Source organism: Martes martes (assembly GCF_963455335.1).
Source record: "Martes martes genome assembly, chromosome: 4".
NCBI classification, from domain to species: domain Eukaryota; kingdom Metazoa; phylum Chordata; class Mammalia; order Carnivora; family Mustelidae; genus Martes; species Martes martes.
Genome location: NC_137891.1, coordinates 126,060,933 through 126,081,147, shown reverse-complemented (window position 1 = coordinate 126,081,147; position 20,215 = coordinate 126,060,933).

Sequence of the window (20,215 nt, the reverse complement as noted above, 5' to 3'; positions counted from 1 at the left end):
AGTCCCCTCATCCATTCTTACAGAATTATAACAAGGACATAGAAAGAAATGTAGATTTTCTTAAGGTCTTTCTCACAAGTTACATTTCTACCTGGAAAGAAAACTTCCCTTAGTATGTCAACACTTTAGTTCATTCCATGTACCTGACTTTAATTTCTATGAGTCAACATTGCCATTATAATCCTCATCATCACTATTTATCAGATCCAACATGGGTAAAGCACCTATACCTTATGTCTCTTAGTAATTTATAATGATTCAGAGAAAGGGATGAGAACACTAGATTTAGAGAGATTAGGTATCTCGCCATGGTGACCAGTTGTGATGTAGCAGAGCTGGGATTTGAAGCCACTTCTTACTGACTCCCACAATTATTACACATAGTAATATAGAAATACATATATATAGAGAGAGTATAACTAATCATAAAACTGTAATATTAATGCTAATTGCTAACATTTACTGAGCACTTACTCATTTATTGAGCTAGAACTCTGAATCTGATGCTTTTTCTCTCACAATGCAATCATAAATCATCAGCCCATGGTATAGAAAAACTCTATATCCTTGCTTCTGGTTTTCAAAACTGCATTCAGTATCAGTGATGAGTATGTTGTTGAGCACAGTACAAAATGCTTCTGGCTTAATAACTAAGTCCCTACTTTATTCCCTACTTTATTTCGCTTCTCAGGCAGCAAATAGGAATTTGCTTTTAGTGAACACAGGGCCGTGTTTCTTGAAGATATTTAGTCTTCATTTACCATTTACATTCTATAAGGAAAGATTATGTTGGCAATAACTTTTCAATGCTGTGAAAGGAAATCAGCCAGCTTCCTTTGAATATGATTCTTTTCTCTTTTATGTTCATTCATTCATTCATTCATTGTGCTAATATTTGCTGAGCATATATAACATGCAAGATGCTATTCTAGGGCCAAATTGAGTAGTGAAAAAACAGGCAAAGCCCCAACTCTTACAAGATGTTAATTTGGGGCATAAAGAGAGATGATAAATAAATTAATGAACAAGTACTATGAAGAAACAAAAAGGAAGAATGAGAAATAGAAATTGATAAAGCTGGATGGAGATGTGATATTTTGACTATCTTGCTCCAATCCCCTAATTTACTTATATAGAATCTTGCATACATGGGGTCTAAATAAATTCAAACTGTCTTATCTGTGTTTCTCTAGGGGCTTCTTAAATATGCATTTCTTTCTTTGTAACCTTTTCATGTCCCTCCAGGACATTGACTTTGGAATGTTGTGAATAATACAATTTAAGAAGGAACTGCATATAGGAAAGTAGGACAGAAAATATGCACTGTCCTATGGCTGTCCAAAGAAATAGACTTTCAATGGCTTTTCAATGCTCATAAAAAATGAGCAGCCAGGGCGTCAGATTTCTCCATCTAGAAGTTACATGATTGAGATCCCATGTTCCCACACAAGGAGAAACTGTGGTTAAAAATTGTCATGTATGTACGTGTGTGTGCATGCATTACATGGCTGACTCCAGCTGGAATATAGATTTGGTCCTAAGTCAGAAGAGAGCAATGAGATTGTTTTAAGGTTATTGATTTTAAAGATGGCAGGGGAGAAATTCTGGGCCATTACCTCCTTGAGTCCTAAAGTGAGAAACCTGTCATAAGAAAATAGGATTCAATAGTATCTGAATGGGTTTGGAGATTGATGGAGGAGTGCCTAGAAAACTATAAACAGTAGAGCATGGAGGTACAGCACTCCAGCTAGGGATGGCATTTGAATGGTGCCATTAATGTGCAATAATCTATAAGTAAAGGACCGAGAGCCAACATTAACCATAATGATTCACAGAAGTGAAAATACTCATGTCCAGGTGCAAAATTGACATTCCTTAAGAAATCTGTTGAGTAACTCCAGATGTTTGTATTGAGGTTCTCTGGTAATTAATGTAGCTCTTCTAGTTTTTTAAAAGCCTTAGACCTCATATGGGCCTGACTATTTTAAAGCAACTTAGGTTGTCTTGTGGGTTCTGAAAAATATTGAATACCCATATCTGTGCTAATTCAAATTCACCCAATAAAGGTAAACATGATGTGTTGGATTTTTATTAACTTAAAACTTTTGAGCTTTTAGTTTAAACTAAAATCATGGAGTGTAAATTAACTTGTATTCAGAAAAAACATTTCATATGATTTCCTAGGAAAATGGGTTCTATGGGAGAAGGATAGAAGGGAATTTATAAAGACACCAGATCTCCAAGGATGTTAAGTTGCCACAATATGAAAAATTAATAGTTAACAAAAGAGCATTATTTTAAAATACTAAGGATATTAATTTTTAAAAACTCTCTCATTCCTGAAATATTTGGAGAAAAATGTTTAATGCATAAACTAAGCAAGGGTACATTTGTTTTTATTTTGAATGTTCTCCCATGGAGATTTGGCCTATCTTTTACACATACAAATATGAGCTGCCAGGAATCCTTAGGCATTAAAGAGGATTCGATGTACTTCAACATGGAGGTGAAGCTTATAAATATAAGACATTAAAAGTCTTGAAACATATATCACCAGAGCCCAATGTGTGGGGGGGAACCTAATGCCATATAAACTTAGGATTTTTCATGAAATCCTGAATTGTAGAAAATTATTTACAAAGTAAATCACCTCTTTTTTTTTTTTTGGAAAACCTCAAAAAAATAACTAAAACACATAAATGCACAAAACTCTATTATTGTCATATTCTTAAAAACGTGGAAAAGGAAAGCCCTTCAGAATGTAACATTGGTATCTTGTTTAGTAAAGGAGAGCACTAGAAATTTGTTCTCAAAGAATATTTTTTAAAGAAAGTTTATATTTGAAGGAATTAAATTAAAAATGTGATAAAAGAGAATGGAAAAGCTACTCTCAGTTTTCTCTTCAGAAACCTGTTTTGACCAGTTTGTAGTTGATTGCTATGACAGTCATGCAAGCTTTCATTTCCCTAGTTTTTGACTAAATTCTTATGTTAAATAAGATGTTTGTATTTAAAGGATAACTTTGCTAATTAAGCAATTTTATACGAATATTGAGATAATAAAGAATGTATTTCATATTTAGAGTGAAGAAATAATACTTAGATTTTTAATTTTCTTTAAAGATTTTATTTATTTACTGGAGAGAGAGAGAGAGAGAGAACGAGCTGAGGGGAGCAGCAGAAGGAAAGAGAGAAGCAGACTCCCTGTTGAGCAGGGAGCCTGACTGGGACTCCATTCTAGGACCCCGGGTTCACAACCTGAGCAGAAGGCAAACGCTTTACCGACTGAGCCACCCAAGCTCCCCATAGATTTTTAAAATGGAAACAAAAGAAGAGGAAGAATTAGGTCTACAATTTAATGTAAATTACCATCAGCACGCATCATCCCTTTTCCTTGATTTATTGACTCATTAAAAATCTATTTCTTTTCAGTGCTCCAAAATTCCTTCTTTATGCACCACACCCAGTGACTGGAAATAAATAAAATGAAATGAAATGAAAAAAATCAATTTCTTTTTTAAAAATCTATTTCTAGCATTAACCATTTTTTTAAATCCAATTCCAATATGAGAAAATGTATACCTCTGTACCCAGCAGACCTATAATCTTGGATGAAAGGGGAGTACTAACAAATACTTTTTATTTTGTTGGCAAATGCTAAAAGATTGATGACCAGGGACCTACAGGAGCACAAAGTTTGGTATACTAGCTTTGCCTTATGGATATCAAGGAAGATTTTATGTGGAGGAGGTGATACTGAGTTGAACTGGAGATATGCCTAGGGACTTCGCCAAATGAAAGAGGGGCAGACAGGAATTCTAAACAGAGACAGAATAGTAATAAAGCTAAGAGCAGCAGATAGCTTCTTTTCTATCTTGTCATGTTACCATATAATTACCCCAGTTCAACATTAATTATTCTATTACTGAGAGAATATTATATTATGAATATTATACTATTTACTGAGCATCTAGTGTGCGCCCAGCACTTCTCTGGATGCTGGGGAGGTAGAGAGGGTCAGTAAAATCCTGCCCCTATTAACAAGGAAGTTAATTACTGAATGGAAAAAACAGATCATTTCAAGAAAAAAGTGTTAAGAATAATCAAGGTGATATACCATTAAAGCAACTGAGACTTTGTATCCTATTATAGTGAAACTTTACTGGATTACAGGAAGATATTTCTGTTTATGATTTAATAGGTAGAAGATGTTTGTTTCCCAAGTTTGATGTTTTGTTGTATACCCTGCTGATTTACAATATGAGAAACATGCTCTGGGTTTAGAAAGCAACTTGTAGTTTGGAGCTGGGGGAAAGCGTTTTCTTACCTCACTTGGTCCCTTTGCTGTTTACTTCCTCCTGGCTTGTTGCCGAATTCCTCACAATATTTTTAACAAAAAGTCTCTTGGAACCGAGATGGATCATGTGATAATTCATGATTTCTACCAAAGAGTTGTTGTTTGAAAAACAAAGCTAAGTCACCAATGCAATACTTGAAACAGCTCTGCCATGCAGTTTGGCGGTTGAATGTGTGATCTGGTTAGATAGCTGGTAAATTCAGCTGATTTCTTTTTATATTAAAAATGTGAAAACATAGACATATTTTTTCTTTTTTTTTTTTTTAAGATTTTGTTTATTTATTTGACAGACAGAGATCACTAGTAGGCAGAGAAGCAGGCAGAGAGGAAGGGAAGCAGGCTCCCTGCTGAGCGGAGAGCCCGATGCGGGGCTCTATCCCAGGACCCTGGGATCATGACCTGAGCCAAAGGCAGAGGCTTTAACCCACTGAGCCACCCAGGTGCCCCACAACATAGATATATTCTTAATCTCTTCACTGGCTAATGGGTCGATCTTATTATCACACCTGCTTGTTAGGTATGAACACACTGAAATCATGACTTGAATATGATTAATTGTTACATTACTTAGATAAAAGTATCAATCTTATTTGTCAACCACTGCCATTATTTGAGAGGCCTAGGAAAGTTAAATTACGAACAGAAAAAGACACAATTCACACCTCGCATTTTTTTATAGTCCTTTGGGTTCTGGTAAGGTTGAGTGGTCAGTCGCTCTGGCTGGTGGATATCAATGACCCCACTGGAAATTGTTGGATGATGAACAAATGTTAAGACTCATATCTTTTTCTGGATGTGATAATTGAACGGAGGTGAATCCCTTGAGCAAGAAGATTAGATGGGCTAGAACTAATAGTGAAGGAAACTCTATTTTCCAGTTTATTCCAACTTAACTCTAGGGACATAAAACTTCAATTTACTGGCTGAGCAAAGGTCACATGAGGTGACGCACAAGCAATGTTACAGTCAGATGTCAAGGTGTCTAGAGTGGATATCATTTAGAATCCAAAAGCTTAGGGTTAGAGTAGGAAAATTTCAAGTATCAACAGCAAATTTGTACCCATGCTCAAAATTCGGCTTGGAAAAAGCAGTTTCTCTAGTAAGAAGTCTGTACATAAGAGATACGCACTGGGGACTGACGGAATACCCTGACTGATAACTAAAGTTGATGTCTTTTTTTTTCCCTACTGAAGCTAATTTTTATTTTTACAAACTTAATTGGAATTAATCACAATTACTCACATAGACTTCTCTACAGTTTCTCTCATTTGATCATCATTTATTCATCCATTCATTCACTAAAAATACACTTACTGAGTCTCAATTATGTAAGCCAGAGCTGGAGATCAAGGCATTAAAAGGCAGGCTCAACCCTAGCCCTCCTAAAGCTCATATTCAACGAGAGCATGTAGGCAAAACAATTAATTTCATAGATGGTCATTAAATTACAATTGAGATTGGAGGTCCTGAGGATGGCAAAGGGTGCTCGGAGCATAACTGGGGGATTCTGATATAGTCTGGGATTAAAACATGGTTCCTTGAAACAAGAAATTCCACTGATCCCTAAAGGATGGAGAGCTGTGAATAAAAGAAGTAGAAATTGTTGGAAATAGTGCTGTACAGAAAGCAGCATATGCAAACCTCTCAGGAGGTGATAATAGAGATAATGGAACAGGATAGGCTGGTAAGGGAGCTCCCATTCTGCTGTATTTTCTATTAGCACACAAAGGGCATGACCTTTATTTTAACAACAATAAGAAGATATAAAAGGGTTTTAAAAAAACATTGACATAGTCATATTTTCATTTTAAAAAGAGTGATCTGGGGGCACCTGGGTGGCTCAGTTGGTTAAGTGTCTGCCTGCAGCTCAGGTCATGCCCCCAGGGTCTTGGGATCCAGCCTGGGGTTGGGGCACGCTGCGTGCCTGCTTCTCCCTCTCCTCCTGATGTGCTCTTGCTCCCTCACTCTCTCTGTCCCTCTCAAATGAATAAATACAAAATCTTAAAAAAAAAAAAAAAAAGAGTGCTCTGGATGCAGCAGCATGAAGATGCTTCTGGACTGAAAATGAGGAAAGTAAAGAAGACTAGTTAGGAAACTATTTCTGTAATTCAGAGAAACCCTAATAGAAGCTCAAACTAGAGTGGTGGTAATATAGTGGGTGAAAAACAGAGATGGGAGACATTTAAGAGGTAAAATGGACAGGATTGGGTGACTAATTGAAAATGGGATGGGCAAGGATGTTTTGGAAAAATGACTTCCTTTTTTAGGGTCTGTGTAATTAGGCACAGGGGTACTATTTATTGATTAAAAGAAAACACTAAAGAAGGAAGAATTTTGGTAGTAATCATTAATAAACTTGAATAAATTAATGATCCATAAACACATTACATCCTAACAAAGTAGATGAGACAAAATACCCATGTTTTGATAACATTTTTCTGTCATGGCAGCGTGACCAATATGTTTTAACACAAATGTATCTCCTTTCATGGATAAAATAAATGATTATAGCTCTGGAGAGAAAAAAGTTAGAGGAAACTAATTTTTAGTAAGCAACTACTGTGTCTGGACATCCTTTTTGGGCTATGTATCTTACTTCATTGACTCTGTACACCTATCTTAGGAGAATTAATTACTATCATTCCTATTAAAGGGCAGAGACTAATGAAACTCGTATAAATTTTCTAACTTTTCACAGTAAATGGCAGAGTTAGTCTTTATAATTCCATGTCTCTTCAGCTATAAACCATAAGTTTTGGAAGAGCAAATATGTATCAAGTGCCTACAATGAGAACTTAGTCTTCAGTATGAGATATAGACCTATTAAGGAGGCAAGTGCAATTAGTAAGAAGGGCTAAGAAGTTTTCAGATGCTCAGGAAACATTAGGAGGATAGCCCCTAAGGCCGTCATGGGGGTATCCATTAAAACTTTCTGAAAGAAGTCTCTTCATGTATAAGACCTGAAGAATACAGAGAGTCTGGAAGTCTTCTCACTGTACCTAAAAATATTTTCAAAATGAAGGAAATTGAATATTTTTAATTCAAGTTATCTAGATAATTATATTAACCATCCATATTGCCTGAATTTTCACTTTCTGTTTCAATGTCCACTGATGCAGTTGTGACTTCAGAAGTGGAAGTGTTACAAAATGAATGATCTTACCACGTGGCAGAGAACTAAATGTAAATTGATTTTATAATGATATGATTTACCAGTAAATAATATTCAGCTCTTTTGTGTAATCATTTACATGTACTGATCTATGACATTTTGATCAATACCTCCCATGGTTTCTCTCTTTATTCAATATATGTGGCTTTTTCTGTTTTCCTTCCTAGATCACGGACTTTCATCTTCTATTTTACTTTTCTGTGTAACAAAATTTCGGATTACTTTGTCTTTATTATATCCCGGAATCATATAAACACAAAGTATATAAATATGCTTTTGTAGTTTCAATTTTCCTAATTTGGATTTGTGAGTATTGTTGACTTCCATCTATCTCTCTTCCACCCACACATTTATTTTGAAGACCATGTTATAAATGAGGAACACAAAATTCTACTAAGTACCTAACTACATTTCTGGACTTGCTTTGTTATATTCAGTTAGCTTAATCTTCATGAATACTAAATGACTTCCAGTTTTTAGAGTGAAGTATGATGATACATTGCCAGATACATGACAGTTAAAACACCCACAGATTTTGACATGGAATAAATCAGTGAGTGTTCATATGAGTGAATGATGTCTTAACAAGGGAACCATATGTGTTCCAATGAAAGGTTTCATGAAACCAGAACTATATATGTTCCAATGAAAGATTTTATAGAATTATATATGTAATTAATAGTAAATATATATAATTAAAAGAGAAAAAATATATTAAGAAATTTCTGCCACCTGAAAACTTAGATTTTTTTAGAAGGTGAAAGTTACAGAGCTTCTTTGATAAGTAAGGGCAGTTTTCCTTTATCTCTGATGGCTATCTTTGGAGTGGCCTTATGTCCACATAAAAACTTTCACATGTAATAGCAGCTTTCTCAAAAGTGCCAAAAACTAAAAGTGACCAAGATGTCCTTCAATAGCAGAATGGATAAACTGTGGCATATTTACACATGGAATACTATTCAGTGATAATAAAGCAATGAGCTGTCAAGCCATGAAAAGACAGAATGGTAAGTTGCTAAGTGAAAGGAGCTCATCTGAAAAAGCTGCACAGTGTATGAACAGAACTACAGAGACAGTAACTGTATCAGTGATCGCCAGGGGCTTGGTTATGGGGAGACTGAAACGGATGAAACAAGAGAGATATCTGGGAGTGACAAAACTATTCTTCATGACACTGTAATCATGGATCCATGTCACTATGCATTTGTCAAATTTCATAGAATTGCAGAATATAAAGAGTGGATTATGCATACAAATAAAAAATATTTAGGAGATGATATATCTGTGGATGGAATGTAGAATATGGCAAACTAATCAACCATATTACAAATGTATGAAACAGCTTCACTGAAAGAGGAAAAAGAAAAAGACACTGACATAAATAACTCTGGAATCTTTGAAACTAAATCTTTGAAACTTATCTTTGAAACAAAAAGGCAATAGACAAAAAAACAAAAAAACCAAATGAACAAAAAACTAAGTAAGCACTGTACTCTAGTTGATACCATTATGCATACATACTAGAATTGAACAGCTCATTGATTTGACCCCAGATGCTGCAAGATTACATATCAGCAAGGAGGGGGAATAAAATACCTCATATGGTAAGGGATTGGAATTGGAGACATCAATAGGAACTTATTTTGACAATACAGATATACATTGTTACATATGAAATATTTATAGATATGAGTGCATGCATGGGTTAACACACACACACACACACACACACACACACACACACACACACACACACATTTCTGTGTTTTGTCAAATGAGAGGGTTTGGAAGCAAAAACACCCAAGTCGCAATGAGCATACCTATGCTCAAATCTTGATTTCTAATACCATTCTCCAATAAAAGGAATCGAGTATCCTTGGAAAAAAAGAATGATTCTAGAAATAGGTCAGAAATATACAAGATGAGCTTAGTGCATCTTGTAGTGACAGAAAGTAAGGAAATTAAAAAAAAAAAACAACAACTTAATTATGGGAATATGTGAAAGGGACACAGGAACATATTGTCAACTAAAGAGTTCCCAAATGGTTAAAACAGGAACAATTTGAGGTACAAAGTAAAGTCATACTGGATTATAACCTAAAATATAAAATAAATATCCATTAGTCCAAACTTAATAAATAATTCAGTAACTACATTACCAGGGGATAACAGGCGATTTACCATGCAGAAGAATTCCAAATAACTTATATAGATAATTTGTCCTCAAAAGGTGGTGCAGGCCACACATAGTGAATTCCTTCCAGAAAGTAAAATCTGCAAAGGGTAAAAGAGTAACCTTCCCATGGAGAAACCTGATAAACTCTTCTTCAGTCAGGTGATCAGATTCAATATCAGCAGTGATAAGTCTTCTTTACTGTATATACTCTTGATATACTCTTGATAAATGTGTTAAAATGGTACTTTTGTTCTGTGGTCTTCTTCCTGAAAACTCATTAGCCCAGTTTCATCATGAGGAAAATAGACACCAAATTGAGGAACTCTCTACAAAACACCTGATCAATATTCCTCAAAGCCCTCAAGCCCATCAAAATCAAGGATATTCTGAGAAACTGTTGCTGACAAGAGGAGCCTAAGGAGATACAACTACTAAATGTAACATCCTTGTTGACAACGTGGAAGAGAACAAAGTAAGAAAAAACCAAACTAATCTGAGAAATATGGACATCAGTTAGTTTAGCCATATTGGCTCATTAGTTGTAACAAATATACCTTTCTAATGTATAATGTTAAAAATAGAGAAAGTTGGGCATGGAATATAGAGGAATTCTATGTATTTGTTTTGAAGCTTTTTGGTAAATCTAGAACTACTCTAAAAGAAAAAGTTTATTTAAAAAATAACCAGTTCTTTGTCATCTGAAAACTTGGACTTAGAAGTTGACAGGTACAAAGATTGAGGAATAAAGGAGGATTTTCTCTTTTTTTCTGAGGTCTACCTTGAGATAGAGATCTGAAAGAAGAAGGGTAATGATAATTTCTATGTTTCATAAATACAGTTATATGTGTATGTTAAGTGAAAGAAGAAAATAATCATGTGATAAATAATATCTAGATAGCTTCAGTCTTTAATTCCTGAACACAGTAAACACATTCCCAAACCACTTATTTATTCATTCATCTTTCTTTCCACTCAGCAAACATTTACTCAATGCCAAATAGACAGTCTGTGCTCTTCTAACATCTGTGGGAAAGAACCCAAGCAAGATCCCTGCCATCACAAAACTTAAATTATAATGAGGGAAAAGGGATAGTCAACAAGTAAATATGACTTTAGGTTTTACATTTCAATGAAGGAATGCACAGGATGTCAGAATATTTTGGTAGTCTGGAAAGATCATTTTGAGAAAGTGCTATTTCAACTGAGACCTGAAAATAGAAAGAGTGAGGCGAAAGAAATAACTGGAAGAAGAGTGTTGGATACAGAAAAACACAGCTTAAAAAAGTCTTGGTAGTTGGAACAAGATTGATGTGTTGAAAGAACAGCCTATACCAACTAGAGTAGGTGGTAGCTCTAACTTAACACCTCTTCTCTGTTCTTGCAGTACATCAGTCTTATACATATATGAGATAGAGAGAGAGAAAGGGAATGAGAGAGATGTAGGAAACACTGATGATTTTGAGGGTGGAAAGACTTTTGTTACAGAATGTTAAGGATTGTTTGAATGACTGAAGAAAGACTTAAGTTCTAAATTCTAGAAATGATTCTCAAGCTACAACATGGAACCCAGCCACCATGGGAACCATGCCTCTTCTAAGATCAGACAACACGACTACAGAATTCCATTCCTACTGGCATGTTTCAGAAGAATATTACTGCTGCCAGATCTGGAATCAAACTTTTCTGACACACTCTACAAAAAACAAAAACAGAAACAAAAAAACAATGGACACTCACTCTTGAAACCCTTGAATATAATGGATGGCCTTTGAAAACTCTACCGATGGTTCCAGGGCGAAAACAAATCCTCTAAAGATTCTGACTGCCTGGCAGAAGCACCAAAAACTATAGGAGTTCTGCCCTCCCCTGAGTTTTGCCTCAATTCACATGAGAAGACATTGGTTTGTTCAAAACTATATCCCATTTTTAATCACAGGTTCTAGGAAGTCTTAAACACAATTCTTGCTGTACACACACTCCATTGTGGAAAGCACATTGGAAGTAGAAAGGGCTGATGGTTTCAAGGACAGCATGTGATTGTGTCAAATGTTACTCAAAAAAATGGGGCTGGAGATACGCCAATGAATTAGAAAATAGAGAGCTCATTAGTGCCCTTGACAAATGCAGTTTCTGTTAGAATCATGGGAATAGAATACACTAGTTAAGACATGCAAAGAAATGCACATGAATTAAACTGTAAGCCAAAGCATTACAAGAAATCAAGGATTAGGTCCTAACACTCAACTCATTGCTTCCTAGCAGACATTTAATGTGAAGGCTATGAAGAGGTCAGTTCAAAGATCATGGAGTCGAACTGTTGGGCTAGAGGTGGCTTGCCTTCAAAGTATGGATATCAATGTTTTATTAAGCTAAACAGATTCAGAAATATGTTAAGAATGGGATATGTCTTTATTTCCCCAGCTGGCCAGATTGAAAGTGAGGATGTAGATAAGCATCAGGTCTAAGTAACAAAGATAAAGTTTCAAAGTGGATAAAGAGTTTATTTAGGACTTTTGGAGCCAAATGGAATTGTTTCTAGCAAAGGTGTGGAAGAGTTTCCATATGAGGATCACGAACCGATGGTTTGTATACCAGGGCTTTCTCCCCCACCATGTGGATGGTGCCTGATCCAGAAGTGAGCATGACTGTGGCTAAAGATACCTCTGTTTTGGCATATTTCATATTGAAATATGAAATGATTAATTGTATGGTTGATGTAAAATATTTTTTCCTTCTATGCTGCCTCTCAGGGTGGGATAAATAAATCAACAAGGGACTTCAGTTCAGCTTTGGTATAATAAAGAAGTTATTCACAGGATTCTACTTCCAAACATTCATGTTTTACCCAATGGAAAGGAGTTTTCCAAGAATCAACATATCATGCTGTCTTCCTGACTCCAAAGTAAATAGAACCATTTCTACATTCTGTAAACACAAATTGTGAATTGATCCTTCCCTTTCACTACATATCACAAAGTTTTCAATCACTTCTTTATCTCTATCCTCCACTAAATGACTTGCCCCCCACCCCCCAAAATCATCATTTGACTTTAGAGTTCCTGTTTGAGAGAAAGCGGAGTGTAACCTTCGCATGCGAACTTTTCTTGGTTTCCTAACTTATATTATGGGTGGCAGAAATGGCATCATACTTTCTGCTTATTAGACAATGTAAACAATGTTTCTTTTCTTTCTTTTCTTTTCTCTCCCCCCTCCCCCACATTTGGCTAGTTCGTTCTTTCTTTTTAACTCATGGGCATATGCACCTCTGTGAAGTTTTCCCCTATCTCTCTTTCACTCTAACCTCTATTAGAGCGTTCTCCAAATAGTGTTCTGTTCTCCAAACAGATTCCTTTTTTTCCCTCCTTCCCCAGTGCTCTCCAAAGTCTTTCTCTTCCCTTACTTTCCTGCTCAGATGACATTTCTCAGAGCTTCTATCCAATGTCCTGAAGAAAAGTGTGTCAGGATCACTTCTCATTTGTGGTTTGGTTCCCTTCTGCCCTGAAAAGTAATGTCATAGGATTTGTGAATGGCAAAGAGATCGTTGATATAAATCTACATAACCAGTTTAATTTCTGTGACTTGTATCTTTTCCTAAGTTATATTTCATTCCCCAAATCAAGTTTCTAGCATCTAGATCATAATGAATATTTTTTTGTTTATTCCTTAAAAATACTAGCATAAGATGCTACCAATAACCACAACAACTGATTTTTCAGGGACAGTGAAATAGTCATCTCAGGGCTTAGCCAATAATAAGACTTATAACCTGAATAATCTTGATTTTTCCTGTAAGCATTTAAAAAAACCTCTTTTCCATAAATAAGATAATTCAGGTATTTCTCCTAAATGATTAGGGTGGTTTTCCTATTTATTATACTATATCAACTTACAGATATGCAATCTTTAGATTATTATTATTTTTTTTTGGAGTTTCTTATTCTATAGTGAACTGTGCTTAAAAGAAAATCTGTGATTGGCACATTTAAACATGACTATATTCTGTTTCTTTTCACAGGTTACCATCTGCAATGGGGTCTTTTGAGTGTGATATTCAGAGTACCTCATTACAAAGTTATGTTAATGTAAAATTAGTTTTCTCTCAACATAAGTATTCAGTTATAATTATAAATATTAATTCCTGAGTAGCTGTGGTCTCTGGCCCTCAAATTTATATAAGAGACTGTAGAACCCACAGATATTAATTGAAAACTCCCCTCTGCCACTTTTTAAAAAAACCCTCAATGGAAGCATGCAAATAGAATGTTACAGTTAACACATCTGGAACAAAACTCTTTGGATATCGTTTTGTAGCTGGTCTTTGAAAGGTTTGTCATATTGTCAAGGTCACCTAAGTAAGAGGTGACATAGCCATTATCCTTCAAAATACTCACTTTCTTCCCACTTTTCTATTGTTTCTAAATTCAGCTTTGAGGACTGACAAGTATATAGTTGTCAAGAACTAGCAAACAAAAATAATGAAATGATTATATTTTGAGTGATGAAACTGTTATGAGTACTGGTGGAAATTTCCTGAAGGCAACAGGCCACACTGTGCTTCTCTCTCAGCTTCCTCATGCCCTTTGTTTTTCTTCACTAAGTGTTACCAATATCCTGGTTCACTACAGCAGAACCTTGAGAGGACTGTAGCTGTCCCCAACCTCCCCGCCCTCCCCCACTCCCACCCCATCCCCTCTTTCTCTTTCTGTCTTATCAAAATCGAAACTTCAGAGCAGCATATCCACACTCTCAGTCATTCTGTCACGCCAGTGATCCTCTCCCCGTGTCCCTCAGCAAGTTAAATTTTAGGAGTCTTGCTCATGTAACTTTTCACCAGATAGAGTGAGCATGAGAAAATAAAACAAAACAGTGAGTGACTCCTTTCCTAAGTTAAAAAATTTACGTGAGTCCACGGAGAAGAGGAAAGTGGGCTGGAAGACCAGTGTCCGAAACCCACCCAGCCGAGGAAAACCACTTGCATATTACTCCTTGAATAGTACAGATTCTATTGATCATTTCTGGCATTATTGTAGATTATTTTGTTTTTCATTAGCTCCAGATGCAATTTTGAATTTTCAATTTGGTTGCTGGTTTATTCAATGTAGACATTCTTCTGAAAGGTAAATTATGGTGTGTGTGTGTGTTTCTATGTCTTTGAATTTAGGATAAGCACTGAAAAGTGAATAAAGCCTTGAGGATGCTAATTGCAATCATTTGCAAACATGTACACATAAGTGGTGAATGGAAAATAGCAGGTAATTACATGGAAAATAAACACGTGATACTATGTGGAACCTTGTATGTCAACGGAAAGAAAAAAATATGCAAAAGGTAAAGAAAAACCCAAGCCCTAAATAACTGGCTCCTCTCTCAATGTGAACTGCCTCTCACTTCTGTGGTGAGCCTGGGCGCATAAATAACAAGAGCATTCTGGTGCTGAGAGAAATAATGTGTCAAGAGCCCTGGGGTAGGCATCAGACATTGTGGGTTTAGCGATATCTCATCACATTTTGGCCCTGTAGGAACCTGGGCAAGACAATGGACTCTCTCCAGCCTTGGTTTTCTCATTCATGAAAAAAAAAAAATGCAGGTTGAAATCATTTTGTAGGTTATAAATCTATGATAATGTAACATTGTTTTTATTTTAATAAGACCAATCCATTGACTAACAAATACAACTCCCTTTAGTCTCTATACAGACGCTCCTCACTTGAGATCAGGGGGAGAAAGAAAATTAGCTCAATCCCCAGGAAAAGTGGCTTAGCTTTCTTGGCTGATGTTTACTGTAGGAAAGAGGGCTGACTGGTGTTTTGTTTAAAGGACACAACTTGGCAGGCATTGGGGTTGGCATAACATCTGGATGTGCTTTTTTTTGTTTTCATTAAGCCCACACTGTGCTTCAGAGACCACGTGCGTAGGTAGCCTTATCCTTGGTCGTAATACAAGCAGCTTATAACCATAGTCTTTATATTAGGCTTTGTGACACTCTTACGTTGACTGGCCACCCCCTTTAGGAGGCTGAGTTTGCGACCTCTCCTTTCATCAAATATTTATTGTCTCTGTGAAAAGCCCCAGACATTCCAAGTCACCGGAGAACAGAAGAATAAGACTAGGTATATGTCTTCCTAGATTTGGCTAATGCTCTGATGGGGAAGCAAAATTAAGTAGGAAACAAATCGCAATATACAGCAGTGTTCGATACATTCCATATGCATTGTTGAGAGAATAGTGCTGTGGGAGCAATTTTATCCAGCCCAGGTGATGAGGAAGAACCAGGGGGAGAAGAAAATAACTCCCACTTGAAGAGGGGGAGAAACTGTGGATGGTGGGGAAGGAAAGGCTGGGAATAAGAAAGGGCACTGAAGACAGAAAGAATGTCAAAAGACTTTGAGGATCTTTGAAACAAATTTACTTTCTAAATGCCTGGATGCCTTTGTGTTACCACCAGACCACCTTTCTATTTTTACATTGCAAATCACAAATAAAATACCCCAAGGGATCAGCTGATATTAAATGTAATTGCTACAAATATAATAACATACTAAAATATTGGGTTCTGCTATTATTATCAATGCTGGTATGGTTAAATATGTATTTAAAAACAACTATGATTTAATTAAATTAGATTAATCAGAATGGCAACAGTCACTTACATTACTATCTGTTGTATTACGGTAAGAGTTATGATGCTCTCAGTCAATGACCATGACAAGCTTTCAATTAAGATTTAGTATCTGCAACATAAAGAAACTGAAAGCCCAAGGTACTCTTTTCCTCAGCCAGATCATACCTGAACTGAGCATAACTCCTGGTTTGGTTAAGACTGATGGTAAGGAGTAGTAAAACGAGTTCTGAACAAGAAACTACAAGACCTTTGTTTTGTTCTCAGCTCTGTCCTTATCTAACTGGGAAGTTCTGATTCATGATCCCTTGAGAACAGTCTGACACCTTACTGATTAAGTGGACAGAAAATGAATATAAGCCTTGAAGTGCCATTCAAAAAAGGGCAGGTTTGGCAATGGAACCAGAACTTTCTGGAAAGCTTGTGACCATCTCTCAACCAGGAATTCACCAACTTTGTCTACATTGTTTATACTGAAATTTCTTGCCTTTCTAATGACACAAAATTGGCATTGGGTTTGTTTACTAACCACACTGTTCTGGCTTCACGTGAAAGGAAGGCGACAGAAAAAGCACCAAGTACAGGAGAAAAACTATGGATGTGTTGCAACCATTGGAGCCGATGTCTCTAATTCTCTGGGAGTTTGAAGCTGACTGTGGCATAAAGAATTACAGGAAAGGGATCCATCTATTTGACAATTGTTTGGAACAGGATGGGTCACATGCATGAGAGTGGCCCCTTTTCTGTGGACTGTAATCACACTTATAAGATACAGGGCCACACTGCTCCATGGAATCTTAAATGATGTTGTGGGACGGGCAGGCTTTTCTTGCAGATAGCAGAGTACGTTACAAATAGTTTAAGCAGGAATGAATATACTAATGCATTTGAGAATTTATGGAACATCATAATGAAACACATGACCATGTGTTTCATGGTCAGGAAAAATGCCCTATCGCACCATGGAAATCTTTTAGAGGAGATGACTGTGAAGTTGATTCCCATTCTTAGAAATCTATGGCTGGCCTGGATGCCCATATTCCACCAGGCTGTCCAGAGCATCTGATTTCCCTTTGACTAGTTGTTATGTTATGCAGGTGCATTGATTGGAAAAAACTCATCACAGTCTTGCAGCCTAGCTGGTAGGGAGTCAATGACATTTGTTGTTAACTTTCCAGCCTAAATAGTAGAGAAAAGGAAACTAGACTAATATTGGAACATATGTTAAGTGAGCCAAATATCAGGGTCCAATACAAGTAATATCAAATAATAGTAATAATAATAATAACAACAACAATGGCTTAAATGTATTTAGCACTTATTGTCTGCAAAGCCTTGATCTAAGCCCACTAGCTGTTTTATAAATTCAGTCCTTCGGAACAAATTGCAATGTAAGTATTCATCCACATTTTACAGAAAATGAGGTTTAAGAGATATAATTAGTTGTCCTGGGTCAAATAGTTGCTGAATGGCCCAGCCAGACAATGGATCCCAGCCACCCGGCTCCAGAGGCGGTGACCTTAACCACTACCACGCCCTATCTCTCATGCACAGAGGAAGACATCCTGACAATGAGTGAAGGAAGGAGTGTGGCAAATGTTAACTGTTAAATAATCAAAATCACCCCAACTTTAGTGGCTTTATTAAATCGATGGGCTATGATCTAAGATTTGACCCCGACCTGGACTGTGACTCTAGGACAGAGAGCAAAGCTACTGAGTAGAGGAGTTTTTCTCTTCTAGGACACAGTAAAGTTGTGCAGTTTGGCTGTGCTGTGCAAGAGAATGAGAAGCATTCTGGCTATTTCTGTTCCTTCCAGCCTTGCCTTTTGCTTTACTGACATAAGAAACCTTGACTGGGGCATTGGCAGAGTAATGTGTTTAGGAAAGGTCAGGGGAGATTGTGTTCTGCCTCTTGACATCATCAAGAAAATCTTTGGCCTCATTGTAATTACAGATCTTTATCAATGGCCAGGAGAGGAGACAGTTAGGATGCAGTTTGGTTTCCAAATCCCAGGCCTATTGTGGAACATAAAAATTGAGAAAAATCATCTCTGACTTGTAAACAGAAAATCTGAAATGGAAATCAGTGAGAAAAAACAAATATTGATTCAGTATATCAGTTTTTATAACTATAATTTAAAAATGCATCAGATCAGATTTGCTAGAACAACAGTGGCTGCCCTTTCGTATTTGATGTTTTTATGGTTTGATTTTGATGTGAAATTTTTGTCCTTTGATGTCTAGATCGTCAGGACACATATGCTGGTTAATTACTTTATTTAGAAATACCATTGTTCAGATGTTAACATGGCTCCTGTTTGGACTTCCTGGGGACAATGAGGCTCTCTAGGGGGTACTTTGCCTGATGAAAATGTTGTTTCTGAATGATCATTCCTTCCCTGCATAAGTCTGCTAATAAATACCACTAATGAGCATATTAAATATGTTTCTTCCTTCATTATGTGCTAGGTCACCCCTGAACATATCACAGATTCATTTTACTTATAAAATGGAGCCATTTGTTGACTCTTCAGGCAAGAGATTTTCTGCTTAAAAGCCATTTTATTTTATTTTTTTTTTCCTATGGGAAGGCTACAAACATTAGAAAGATAAAAATCTGAGTATCAGACATTACAAAGATGTAAACTTGAAGAGGAAAGAAATTGCAAAATAGCAGAGGAGAAGATAATGAATATTTAGGTAATGTCACAAATAAGATTTTTTTTATCTTATTTCATAGGTAGGGAATAAGATTTTTTTTAATACTATGTTCATGTAACATTTTATAATTGTAACTCATTGCTTCAATAGATACATTTGAGCCAACTTCCACATTTATTCAAAACTAAATTAATTTGTTGTGTTTCTTCGAATTCCATGGATTTCCCACATCAGTTAGGATTCTTTATGTTATATATGAAGGAGTACCTACAGATTAAGGAGGTTTTTGCTAGGTAGGATGAAATACTCATGGATGATTCTCAAACTGTATTCCAAAGGAGTATAATTTAAGAAGTGCCTTCTGTTAGGATAGCATACTCACAAGCTATGCTTAGCATAGCATAGCATCATCGTTATAGCAGATGTTTTCATGCTGTTAGATGTTAAAAGATAAACTGAGGCTTAACATAATTTTAAGGGTTTATTTGAGCAAAAACTGATTCCAACCAGACAGTGTCAAACCTGAAGAGATCAGGAGCACTTCACCAATAGGAGCTGGGGGAGAGATTTTATAGAGAAAAGGTAGAAGCAGGGGCTCCTGGTGGCTCCGTAGTTAAGCTTCTGCAGGTCATAATCCCAGCGTCCTGGAATTCAGCCTTATATCAGGCTCCCTGCTCAGCTGGGAGCTTGCTTCTCCCTGTCCAGCTCCCCTGTGCTTGTGTTCCCTCTCTTGCTATGTCTCTCTGTCATAAGTAAATGGGAAAAAAAAAAAAAAAGGTGGAAGCAAAGTAAGGAAATTATTTGCAAAAGCATATATATATATATATATATATATATATATATATATATATTTTTTTTTTAGCCAGAGGAGGGGCTTAGCAGATTCCTTGCTGAGCAGGGAGCCTGACATGGGACTTGATCCCAGGACTCTGGAATCAGGACCTGAGCTGAAGGCAGACAAAGGACTGAGCCACCCAGGTACTCTCTTCCCTCTTCGACAACAGCTTGCATGGTTACCTTATTTGGAAAAGCCTACCTGGCTGTTGGTGATTGGTTTTCCTTAGGTTATGGTTTCCGAACCTTGAGACATTTAAAGGCTTAGATTTTGGTTTGCTTAGATAGACTGCTGTGGTGCCGGAACTACCTCCGTCTAATGGCCTCTTTGTTCAGTTAACCTAGAATAGCTGCATTCCAGAGCACTGAAGGGAGGACTGTTTTACTTTCAGCAA